General features: G+C 38.7%; 1 protein-coding gene across 1 annotated transcript in view; it reads right to left on the reverse strand.

The window, feature by feature from the left end:
* The window catches only part of ACYP2 (acylphosphatase 2), a 175,302-nt gene that overhangs the window by 111,659 nt on the left and 49,892 nt on the right, over positions 1 to 13,751 (reverse strand). The gene's annotated exons all lie outside the window — the stretch shown is intronic.

The following is a 13,751-nucleotide window of genomic DNA, read 5'->3' on the forward strand; positions in this document are numbered from 1 at the left end:
GAACTCTGCCCACCAGAGCAACACCCAGCTCTATCCACCACCAGTCTCTCCCATCAGGAAGCTTGCACAAGCCTCTTAGATAGCCACATCCACCAGAGAGCAGGCAGCAGAAGAAAGAACTACAATTCTGCAGCCTGTGGAACAAAAACCACATTCACAGAGAGATAGACAAAATGAAAAGGCAGAGAACTATACAACAGATGGAGGAACAAGATAAAACCCCAGAAAAACAACTAAATGAAGTGGAGATAGGCAACCTTCCAGAAAAGGAATTCAGAATAATGAGAGTGAAGATGATCCAGGACCTCAGAAAAAGAATGGAGGCACAGATTGAGAAGATGCAAGAAATGTTTAACAAAGACCTAGAAAAATTAAAGAACAAACATCTAGAAGAAATAAAGAACAAACAAACAAACAGAGATGAATGCTACAATAGCTGAAATGAAAAATACACTAGAAGCAATCAATAGCAGAATAACGTAGGCAGAAGAATAGATAAGTAACCTGGAAGACAGAATGGGGGAATTCACTGCCACAGAACACAATAAAGAAAAAAAAAAAGAAAAGAAATGAAGACAGCCAAAGAGACCTCCGGGACAATATTAAACGTACCAACATTCGCATTATAAGAGTCCCAGAAGGAGAAGAGAGACAGAAAGGACCCAAGAAAATATTTGAACAGATTATAGTTGAAAATTTCCCTAACATGGGAAAAGAAATAGCCACCCAAGTCCAGGAAGTGCAGAGAGTTCCAGGCAGGATAAACCCATGGAGAAACATGCTGAGAAATATAGTAATCAAACTGACAAAAATTAAAGGCAAAGAAAAATTATTGAAGCAACAAAGGAAAACCAACAATTAACATAAAAGGGAACTCCCATAAGGTTAACAGATGATTTCTCAGCACTCTACAAGGCAGAAGGGAGTGGCATGATATATTTAAAATGATGAAAGGAAAGAACCGACAACTAAGATTACTCTCCCTGGCAAATATCTCATTAAGATTAGATGGAGAAATCAAAAGCTTTACAGACAAGCAAAAGCTAAGAATTCAGCACCACCAAACCACCTCTACAACAAATGCTAAAGGAACTTCTCTAAGTGGGAAACACAAGAGAAGAAAAGGACCTACAAAAACAAAACCATAACAATTAAGGAAATTGTAATAGGAACATACATATCAATAATTACCTTAAACGTGAATGGATTAAATGCTCCAACCAAAAGACACAGGCTTGCTGAATGGATACAAAAACAAGACCCATATATATGCTGTCTAAGAGACCCACTTCAGACCTAGAGTCACATACGACTGAAAGTGAGGGCATGGAAAAAGATATTCCATGCAAATGGAAATCAAAAGAAAGCTGGAGTAGCAATACTCAGATCAGATAAAATAGACATTAAAATAAAGAATGTTACAAGAGACCAGGAAGGACACTACATAATGATCAAGGGATCAATCCAAGAAGAAGATATAACAATTATAAATATATATGCACCCAACATAGGAGCACCACAATACATAAGGCAACTGCTAACAGCTATAAAAGAGGAAATCGACAGTAACACAATAATAGTGGGGGACTTTAACACCTCACTTACACCAATGGACAGATCATCCAGACAGAAAATTAATAAGGAAACACAAGCTTTAAATGACACAATAGACCAGATAGTTTTAATTGATATTTTTATGGGACATTCCATCCAAAAACAGCAGATTACACTTTCTTCTCAAGTGCACATGGAACATCCTCCAGGATAGATCACATCTTGGGTCACAAATCAAGCCTCAGTAAATTTAAGAAAACTGAAATCATACCAAGCATCTTTTCTGACCACTACACTATGAGATTAGAAATCAATTACAGGGAAAACAATGTAAAAAACACAAACACATGGAGGCTAAACAAAATGTTACTAATAACCAAGAGATCACTGAATCAAAGAGGAAATCAAAATATACCTAGAGACAAATGACAATGAAAACACGATGGTCCAAAACCTATGGGATGCAGCAAAAGCAGTTCTAAGAGGAAAGTTTATAGCAATATAATCCTACCTCAAGAAACAAGAAAAATCTCAAATAAACAATGTAACTTTACACCTAAAGCAACTAGAGAACGAAGAACAAACAAAACCTAAAGTTAGTGGAAGGAAGGAAATCATAAATATCAGAGCAGAAATAAATGAAATAGAAACAAAGAAAACAATTGAAGAGATAAATAAAACTAAAAGCTGGTTCTTTGAGAAGATAAACAAAATTGATAAACCTTTAGCCAGACTCATCAAGAAAAAGAGGGAGAGGACTCAAATCCATAAAATTAGAAATGAAAAATGAGATGTTACAGAATGCACCACAGAAATACAAAGCATTATAAGAGATTACTACAAGCAACTCTGTGCCAAAAAAAATAGCCTGGAAGAAATGGATAAATTCTTAGAAAGGTATAACCTTCCAAGACTGAACCAGGAAGAAATAGAAAATATGAACAGACTAATCACAAGTAATGCAGTTGAAACTGTGATTAAAAATATTCCAACAAACAAAAGTCCTGGACCAGATGGCTTCAAAGGTGAACTCTATCAAACATTTAGAAAACAGCTAACACATATCCTTCTCAAACTCTTCCAAACATTGCAGAGGAGGAAAACTCCCAAACTCATTCTACCAGGCCACCATCACCCTGATACCAAAACCAGACAGAGATACTACAAAAAAAGAAAATTACAGAGCAATATCACTGATGAATATAAACGCAAAACTCCTCAAGAAATACTAGCCAAAAGAATCCAACAACACAGTAAAAGGATCATTCACCATGATCAAGTGAGATTTATCCCAGGGATGCAAGGATTCTTCAGTATACACAAATCTATCAATGTGATTCACCATATTAACAAACTGAAGAATAAAAACCATATGATCATCTCAATACATGCAGAAAAAGCTTTTGACAAAATTCAACACCCATTTATGATAAAAACTCTCTAGAAAGTGGGCAGAGAGGGAACCTACCTCAACATAATAAAGGTCATATATGACAAACCAACAGCAAACATCATTCTCAATGGTGAAAAACTGAAAGCATTTCCTCTAAGATCAGGAACAAGATAAGGATGTCCACTCTCACCACTGTTTTTCAACATAGTTTTGGAAGTTTTAGCCACAGGAATCAGAGAAGAAAAAGAAATAAAAGGAATACAAATTGGAAGAGAAGAACTAAAACTGTCACTGTTTGCAGATGACCTGATACTATACATAGAGAATCCTAAAGATGTCACTGGAAAACTACTAGAGCTAATCAATGAATTTGGTAAAGTTGCAGGGTACAAAATTAATGCACAAAAATCTCTTGCATTCCTATAACTAACAATGAAAGATCAGGAAGAGAAATTAAGGAAACACTCCCATTTACCATTGCAACAAAAGAATAAAATACCTAGGAATAAACCTACCTAAGGAGGTAAAAGACCTGCTCTCAGAAAACTATAGGACACTGATGAAAGAAATCAAAGGTGACACAAAGAGATGGAGAGATATACCATGTTCTTGGATTGGAAGAATCAATACTGTGAAAATGACTATACTTCCCAAGGCAATATCTACAGATTCAATGCAATCCCTATCAAATTACCAGTGGGATTTTTTACAGACCTAGAACTAAATCTCAAAATTTGTGTGGAGACACCAAAAAAACCCGAATAGCCAAAGCAGTCTTGAGGGGAAAAAACGGAGCTGCAGGAATCAGACTCCCTGACTTCAGACTATGCTACAAAGCTACAGTAACCAAGACAATAGGGTACTGGCACAAAAACAGAAATATAGATCAATGGAACAGGATAGAAAGCCCAGAGAAAAACCCATGCACCTATGTTCAACTAATCTGACAAAGGAGGCAAGGATATGCAATGTGGAAAAGACAGTCTCGTCAATAAGTGGTGCTGGGAAAACTGGACAGCTACATGTAAAAGAATGAAGTTAGAACACTCCCTAATACCCTACACAAAAATAAACTCAAAATGGATTAACGACCTAAATGTAAGACCGGACACTATAAAACTCTTAGAGGAAAACATAGGAAGAACACTCTTTGACATAAATCACAGCAAGATCTTTTTTGACCCACCTCCTAGTGTAATGGAAATAAAAATAAACAAATGGGCCCTACTGAAACTTAAAAGCTTTTCACAGCAAAGGAAACTACAAACAAGATGGAAAGACAACCCTTAGAATGGGAGAAAATATTTGCAAAGGAATCATTGGCAAAGGATTAATCTCCAAAGTATACAAACAGCTCATGTAGCTCAATATTAAAAAAACAAACAACCCAATCAAAAACTGGGCACAAGCCCTAAACAGACATTTCTCCAAACAAGACACACAGATGACCAAGAAGCTCATGAAAAGCTGCTCAACATCAGTAATTATTAGAGAAATGCAAATCAAAACTACAATGAGGTATCACCTCACACCGGTTAGAATGGGCATCATCAGAAAATCTATAAACAACACGTGCTGGAGAGGTTTTGGAGAAAAGGGAACCCTCTTGCACTCTTGGTGGGAATGTACATTGATACAGCCACTGTGGAGAACAGTATGGAGGTTCCTTAAAAAACTAAAAATAGAATTATCATATGATCCAGCAATCCCACTCCTAGGCATATATCTGTAGAAAACAATAATTCAAAATTATGCACACACCCCAATGTTCATTGCAGCACTATTTACAATAGCAAGGTCATGGAAGCAACCTAAATGCCCATCATCAGATGAATGGATAAAGAAGATGTGGTACATGTATACAATGGAATATTACTCAGCCATAAAAAGGAATGAAATTGGGTCACTTGTAGAGACACGGATGGATCTAGAGACTGTCATACAGAGTGAAGTAAGTCAGAAAGAGAAAAACAAATATTGTATATTAACGCATATATATGGAATCTAGAAAAATGGTACAGATGAACCAGTTTGGAATGCAGAAATATAGACACAGATGTAGAGAACAAACGTATGGACAGGACACCAAGGGGGGAAAGTGGTGGTGGGGGGTGGTGGTGGTGGGATGAATTGGGAAATTGGGATTGACATATATACACTAATATGTATGAAATAGATAACCAATAAGAACCTGCTATATAAAAAATAAATAAAACTTAAAAAACCCTACATTCCCTTTCAAATTCTTTCCACTAAATACTTTATATTATTCTAGAACTATGCACATGCAAGGAATTTAAAAGTGTCACCTAGTCTATTGTCCAACATCCAAGTAAAGCCTCGACCAGAAAAAAGAAAATATTGCAGATGCAAGTAAAAGTGTTGTTTACAGCAATTCAACTGTTTTAAGAGCCCAGAACTAAGGACCTTGAAGTTGTGGGTTTGGGCCACAGCCTTACTTTAGTCTCTGGTAGCTACAGAGCACAGCCAGCCAACCATCTTGAAAATACATTTCCTTTGTCAATATAGACACTGTATAAAATAAATTGGATGAATCAGAAAAAAATCTCCATCACTACTGAATAAACAACTCAAGGAACATGCTCTACCCATAATACAGCAGTCATTTTATAAGGTGTTTATTGGGAGTTTTTAATGGCATTATAAATGCTTTGATATGTAATTTAAAAATCAGTATAAAATTGTATGTATATTCCAACAATAGGGAATTGTTTAAAAACAAAACACTAGTAAGTCTACGCGATGGAATTTTATGTGGCCAATAAAAATCATGTTTCAGGAGAACACTTAAAGAAGGGGGAAATGTTTTCAGTTCATCTTTGCAATCAGTCATGGTCCCGCCAGGAAGTAGATGGCACACTCAAATGGGGTGATGGAGAAGAGTGGCTATTTACCAAGGATTGGGCAAGGATAAAGGAAACAAATGACAAACACCCTAGGGTGCTACCATCACTGGGGAGTCATTACCATCAACAGCCTGGAAGGGCAGGGAGGGAGCAATTACCTGAACACAACACAGTAACACCTGTAGTTGTCGAAGAGGGCTTCATGACAGGACCTATGGCCTTAGGTAGAGAAATGATGCCCCTTCCAACACAGAGCCTGGCAAGGAGGGATCTGGAGAATAAATACCCAAGTCTTTCTATCCCCCAACCTGCGACTGGCAGGCAAAGAGTGAGGGAGCCCACTGATGGAGTCCACAGAGGTCAGCTTCCCAGAACAGAGCTGGATGGAGGAGGGTGGAGTGTGGATCTAAAGGAGCAATTGGAGAATACCCAGCACAATATTTACTGAAAAATCCAATTGCAATATAGTATTACAATATAATTCCAAAAGTGTAATAATATACATAGGTCAGGTTCCACAGCAAACAGACTAAGATTGAGAGGAACTTCAAGATGGCAGAGGAGTAAGACCTGGAGATCACCTTCCTCCCCACAAACACATCAAAAATACATCTACATGTGGAACAACTCCTACAGAACACTTACTGAATGGTGGCAGAAGACCTCAGACTTCTCAAAAAGCAAGAAACTCCCCATGTACTTGGGTAGGGCAAAAGAAACAAGAAAAAACAGAGACAAAAAATAGGGATGGGACCTGTACCTCTGGGAGGGAGCTGTGAAGGAGGAAAAGTTTCCAAGCACTAGGAAGCTGCTTCACTGACAGAGACGGGGGGAGTGGGGGAGAAGCTTCGGAGCCACAGAGGAGAGAACAGCAAGAGGGAGGCAGAGGAAAAAGTGGAGAGATTTCCACACAGACGATCGGTGCCGACCAGCACTCACCAGGCTGAGAGGCTTGTCTGCTCACTCGCCAGGGCGGGTGGGGGCTGGGAGCTGAGGCTTGGGCTTCAGAGGTCAGATCCCAGGGAGAGGACTGGGGTTGGGTGCATGAACACAGCCTGGAGGGGGCTAGTGCACCACAGCTAGCTGGGAGGGAGTCCGGGAAAAAGTCTGGAACTGCCTAAGAGGCAAGAGACCATTGTTTCAGGGTGTGTGAGGAGACGGGATTCAGAGCACTGCCCAAGCGAGCTTCAGAGATGGGTGTGAACCACGGCTATCAGCACAGACACCAGAGATGGGCATGAAATGCTAACATTGCTGCTGCAGCCTCCAGGAAACCTATGTGCAAGCACAGGTCACTATCCACACCTCCCCTCCCAGGAGACGGTACAGCCCACCACTGCCAGGGTCCCGTGATCCAGGGACAAGTTCCCTGGGAAAGCACACAGCACACCTCAGGCTGTTGCAATGTCACGCTGTCCTTGGCCACTGCAGGCTCACCCAGCATTCCATACCCCTCCCTCCCCCCAGCCTGAATGAGCCAGAGCGCCCTAATCAGCTGCTCCTTTAACCCCCTACTGTCTGGATGGAGAACAGATGCCAGAGGTCAACCTACATGCAGAGGCAGGGCAAAATCCAAAGATGAACCCCAGGAGCTGTGAGAACAAAGAAGACAAAGGGAAATCTCTCCCAGCAGCCTCAGGAGCAGCGGATTGAATCCCCACAATCAACTTGCGGTACCCTGCATCTGTGGAATGCCTGAACAGACAATGAATCACCCCAAAATTGGGGCAGTGGACTTTGGGAGCAACTGTAGACTTGGGGTTTGCTGTATGAAACTGACTAGTTTCTGATTTATATGGGGTTTTTTGTTTAGTTTTTAGTGCTTGTTATCATTGGTGGATTTGTTTATTGGTTTGGATGCTCTTTTTTTTTAATTACTTTTAAAATTTTTTATTTTAATAATATTTTTTATTTTAATAACTTTATTTTATTTTATAATTTTTTCTCTTTCTTTCTTTTTCTCCCATTTCTTCTGAGCTGTGTGGCTGACAGGGTCTTGGTGCTCCAGCCAGGTGTCAGGCCTGAGCCTCAGAGGTGGGCGAGCCAAGTTCAGGACACTGGACCACCAGAGACCTCCTGGCCTCAAGTAATATCAATCGGTGACAGATCTCCCAGAGATCTCCATCTCAACGCTAAGAACCAGCTCCACTCAACGGCCAGCAAGCTACAGTGCTGGACACCCCATGCCAAACAACTAGCAAGACATGAACACAACCCCACCCATAAGCAGAAAGGCTCCCTAAAAATCAAAGTAAGTTCACAGAGATCCCAAAACACACCACCAGACTAGGTCCTACCCACTAGAAAGGCATGATCCAGCCTTATCCACCAGAACACAGGCACCAGTCCCTTCCCCCAGGAAGCCTACACAACCCACTGAACCAACCTTACCTACTGGGGGCAGACACCAAAACCTATGGGAACTACGAACTTGCAGCCTGCGAAAAAGAGACCCCAGACACAGTAAGTTAAGCAAAATGAGAAGACGGAGAAATACACAGAAGATGCAGGAGCAAGGTAAAAACCCACCGGAACAAACAAATAAAGAGGAAATAGGCAGTCTACCTGAAAAAGAATTCAGAGTAATGATAGTAAAGCTGATCCAAAATCTTGGAAATAGAATGGAGAAAATACCAGAAACGTTTAACAAGGACCTAGAAGAACTAAGCAGCAAACAAACAATGATGAACAATACAATAAATGAAATTAAAAATTCTCTATAAGAATCAATAGCAGAAAAACTGAGGCAGAAAAACAGATAAGTGACCTGCAGGATAAAACAGTGGAAATAACTACAGCAGAGCAGAATAAAGAAAAAAGAATGAAAAGGACTGAGGACAGTCTCAGAAACCTCTGGGACAACATTAAACACACCAACATTCGAATTACAGGGGTCCCAGAAGAAGAAGAGAAAAAGAAAGGGTCTGAGAAAATATTTGAAGAGATTATAGTTGAAAACTTCCCTAATATGGGAAAGGAAATAGTCAATCAAGTCCAGGAAGCACAGAGAGTCCAACACAGGATAAATCCAAGGAGAAACATGCCAAGACAAACATTAATCAAACTATCAAAAATTAAATACAAAGAAAACATATTAAAAGCAGCAAGGGAAAAGCAACAAATAACACACAAGGGAATCCCCATAAGGTTAACAGCTGATCTTTCAGCAGAAACTCTGCAAGCCAGAAGGGAGTGGCAGGACATATTTAAAGTGATGAAAGGGAAAAATCTTCAACCAAGATTACTCTACCCACCAAGGATCTCATTCAGATGCGATGGAGAAATTAAAACATTTACAGAGAAGCAAAAGCTAAAAGAATTCAGCATCACCAAACCAGCTTTACAACAAATGCTAAAAGAACTTCACTAGGCAAAAAACACAAGAGAAGGAAAAGACCTACAATAACGAACCCAAAACAATTAAGAAAATGGTAATAGGAACATACATATCGATAATTACCTTAAATGTAAATGGATTAAATGCTCCAACCAAAAGACATAGACTGGCTGAATGGATACAAAAACAAGACGCATACATATGCTGTCTACAAGAGACCCACTTCAGACCTAGGGACACATACAGACTGAAAGTGAGGGGATGGGAAAAAATATACCATGCAAATGGAAATCAAAAGAAAGCTGGAGAAGCAATACTCATAACAGATAAAATAGACTTTAAAATAAAGAATCTTACAAAACACAAGTGAGGACACTACATAATGATCAAGGGATCAACCCAAGAAGATATAACAATTATAAATATAGATAAACCCCACATAGGAGCACCTCAATTCAAAAAGCAAATGCTAACAGCCATAAAAGGGGAAATCAACAGTAACACGATAAAAGTAGGGGAATTTAACACCCCACTTTCACCAATGGACAGATCAACCAAAATGAAAATAAGTACGGAAACACAAGCTTTAAATGACACATTAAACAAGATGGACTTCATTGATATTTATAGGACATTCCATCCAAAAACAACAGAATACACTTTCTTCTCAAGTGTTCATGGAACACTCTCCACAATAGATCATATCTTGGGTCACACATCAAGCCTTGGTAATTTTAGGAAAATTGAAATCATATCAAGTATCTTTTCCAACCACAACGCTATGAGAATAGATATCAATTACAGGAAAAAAACTGAAAAAAGTACAAACACATGGGGGCTAAACAATATGCTACTAAATAACCAAGAGATCACTGAAGAAATCAAAGAGAAAATCAAAAAATACCTAGAAACAAATGACAATGAAAACACGACAGCCCAAAACCTATGGGATGCAGCAAAAGCAGTTCTAACAGGGAAGTTTATAGCAATACAATCCTAACTCAAGAAACAAGAAACATCTCAAATAAATAACCCAATCTTACACTTAAAGCAATTAGAGAAAGAAGAACAAATAAAACCCAAAGTTAGTAGAAGGAAAGAAATCATAAAGATCAGATCAGAAATAAATGAAAAAGAAATGAAGGAAACGAAAGCAAAGATCAATAAAACTAAAAGCTGGTTCTTTGAGAAGATAAACAAAATTGATAAACCATTAGGCAGACTCATCAAGAAAAAAAGGGAGAGGACTAAAATCAATAGAATTAGAAATGAAAAAGGAGAAGTAACAACTGACACTGCAGAAATACAAAGGATCATGAGAGATTACTACAAGCAACTCTATGCCAATAAAATGGACAACCTGGAAGAAATGGACAAATTCTTAGAAAAGCACAACCTTCTGAGACTGAACCAGGAAGAAATAGAAAATATGAAGAGACAAATCACAAGCACTGAAATTGAAACTGTGATTAAAAATCTTCCAACAAACAAAAGCCCAGGACCAGCTGGCTTCACAGGCCAATTCTATCAAACATTTAGAGAAGAGCTAACACCTATCCTTCTCAAACTCTTCAAAAATATAATAGAGGGAGGAACACTCCCAAACTTATTCTACAAGGTCACCATCATCCTGATACCAAAACCAGACAAAGATGTCACAAAAAAAGAAAACTACAGGTCAATATCACTGATGAACATAGATGTGAAAATCATCAACAAAATACTAGCAAGCAGAATCCAGCAGCACATTAAAAGGATCATACACCATGATCAAGTGGGGTTGATCCCAGGAATGCAAGGATTCTTCAATATACGCAAATCAATATGATAAACCATATTAACAAATTGAAGGATAAAAACCATATGATCATCTCAATAGATGCAGAAAAAGCTTTCGACAAAAGCCAACACGCATTTATGATAAAAACTCTCCAGAAAGTAGGGATAAAGGGAAATTACCTAAACATGATAAAGGCCACATATGACAAACCCACAGGCGACATCATTCTCAATGGTGAAAAACTGAAACCATTTCCACTAAGATCATGAACAAGACAAGGTTGCCCACTCTCACCACTATTATTCAACACAGTTTTGGGAGTTTTAGCCACAGCAATCAGAGAAGAAAAAGAAATAAAAGGAATCCAAATCAGAAAAGAAGTAAAACTGTCACTGTTTGCAGATGACATGATACTATATGTAGAGAATCCTAAAGATGCTACCATAAAACTACTAGAGCTAATCAATGAATTTGGTGAAGTAGCAGGATACAAAATTAATGCACAGAAATCTCTTGCATCCCTATACACTAATGATGAAAAATTTGAAAGAGAAATTAAGGAAACATTCCCATTTACCACTGCCACAAATATAATAAAGTATCTCGGAATAAACCTACCTAAGGAGACAAAAGACCTGTATGCAGAAAATTATAAGACACTGATGAAAGAAATTAAAGATGATATAACCAGATGGAGAGATATACCATGTTCTTGGATTGGAAGAATCAACATTGTGAAAATGACTATACTACCCAAGGCAATCTTCAGATTCAATGCAATCCCTATCAAACTACCAATGGCATTTCTCACAGAAGTAGAACAAAAAATTTCACAATTTGTATGGAAACACAAGACCCCAAGTAGCCAAAGCGATCTTGGGAAAGAAAAACAGAGCTGGAGGAATCAGGCTCCTGGACTTAAGACTATACTACAAAGCTACAGTAATCAAGACAGTATGGTACTGTCATAAAAACAGAAATACAGATCAATGGAACAGGATAGAATGCCCAAGATAAAGCCACACATATATGGTCACCTTATCTTTGATAAAGGAGGCAAGAATATACAATGGAGGAAAGACAGCCTCTTCAATAAGTGGGGCTGGGAAAATTGGACAGCTACATGTAAAAGAATGAAATTAGAACACTCCCTAACACCATACACAAAAATAAACTCAAAGTGGATTAAAGATCTAAATGTAAGCCAAACACTATAAAAGTCTTAGAGGAAAACATAGGCACAACACTCTATGACATAAATTACAGCAAGATCCGTTTTGACCCACCTTCTAGAGATATGGAAATCAAAACAAAAATAAACAAATGGGACCTAATGAAGCTTAAAAGCTTTTGCACAGCAAAGGAAACTAAACAAGATGAAAAGATAACCCTTAGAATGTGAGAAAATATTTGCAAATGAAGCAACTGACAAAGGATTAATCTCCAAAATTTACAAGCAGCTCATGCAGCTCAATATCAAAAAAACAAACAACCCAATCCAAAAATGGGCAGAAGACCTAAATAGACATTTCTCCAAAGAAGAGATACAGATTGCCAACAAACACATGAAAGGATGCTCAACATCACTAATTATTAGAGAAATGCAAATCAAAACTACAACGATGTATCACCTCACACCAGTAAGAATGGCCATCATCAAAAATGTACAAACAATAAATGCTGGAGAGGGTGTGGAGAAAAGGGAACCTTCTTGCACTGTTGGTGGGAATGTAAAGTGATACAGCCACTATGGAGAACAGTATGGAGTTTCCTTAAAATACTAAAAATAGAACTACCATATGACCCAGCAATCCCACTAGTGGGCATATACCCTGAGAAAACCATAATTCAAAAAGAGTCATGTACCACAATGTTCACTGCAGCACTATTTACAATAGTCAGGACATGGAAGCAACCTAAGTGTCTATCAACAGATGAATGGATAAAGAAGATGTGGCACATATATACAATGGAATATTACTCAGCCATAAAAAGAAACTAAATTGAGTTATTTGTAGTGAGGTGGATGGACCTAGAGTCTGTCATTCAGAGTGAAGTCAGAAAGAGAAAAACAAATACCGTATGCTAACACATATATATAGAATCTAAAAAAAAGCTTCTGAAGAACATGGGGCAGAAGAGGAATAGAGACGCAGACATAGAGATGGACTTGAGGACACAGGGAGGGGGAAGGGTAAGCTAGGAAGAAGTGAGAGAGTGGCATGGACATATATACACTACCAAATGTAAAACAGATAGCTAGCGGGAAGCAGCCACATAGCACAGGGAGATCAGCTGGGTGCTTTGTGACCACCTAGAGGGGTGGGATAGGGAGGGTGAGAGGGAGACGCAAGCAGGAGGGGCTATGGGGATACATGTATATGTATAGCTGATTCACTTTGTTATACAGCAGAAACTAACACAACAATGTAAAGCAACGATGCTCCAACAAAGGTTTTAAAAAAAATAGCTTTTGAACATGTTAATGTATAAATGAACGTGAAAATATGAATTGTGTACAATACTAAAGAATTCATTAAAAAAAAATAGACTAAGATTTGCATGTGGGAAGTCTGTTGTGGAGTGCTCCTGGAAACGGTGGCTGTGAGTGGAAGAGAAGCAGGTTGAGCAGAGGAAGAGGTTAAACTTTAATGCGGTTATAACAGAGGCCTTGGCCATTCCTACAAGGAGCTCTGAAACTGGGATGGCCCTTCAGAGTTGTCCGAATTGAAGTAAGAAGGGCTTTGGTAGTCCCTGAACAACCAGTTATTGAATGCAGGCTGCCCCATGAGGCCAAGGGCAATGCCTGGGTATGAGGCA

Source organism: Lagenorhynchus albirostris, chromosome 13, assembly GCF_949774975.1.
Source record: "Lagenorhynchus albirostris chromosome 13, mLagAlb1.1, whole genome shotgun sequence".
Classification (NCBI taxonomy): Eukaryota; Metazoa; Chordata; class Mammalia; order Artiodactyla; family Delphinidae; genus Lagenorhynchus; species Lagenorhynchus albirostris.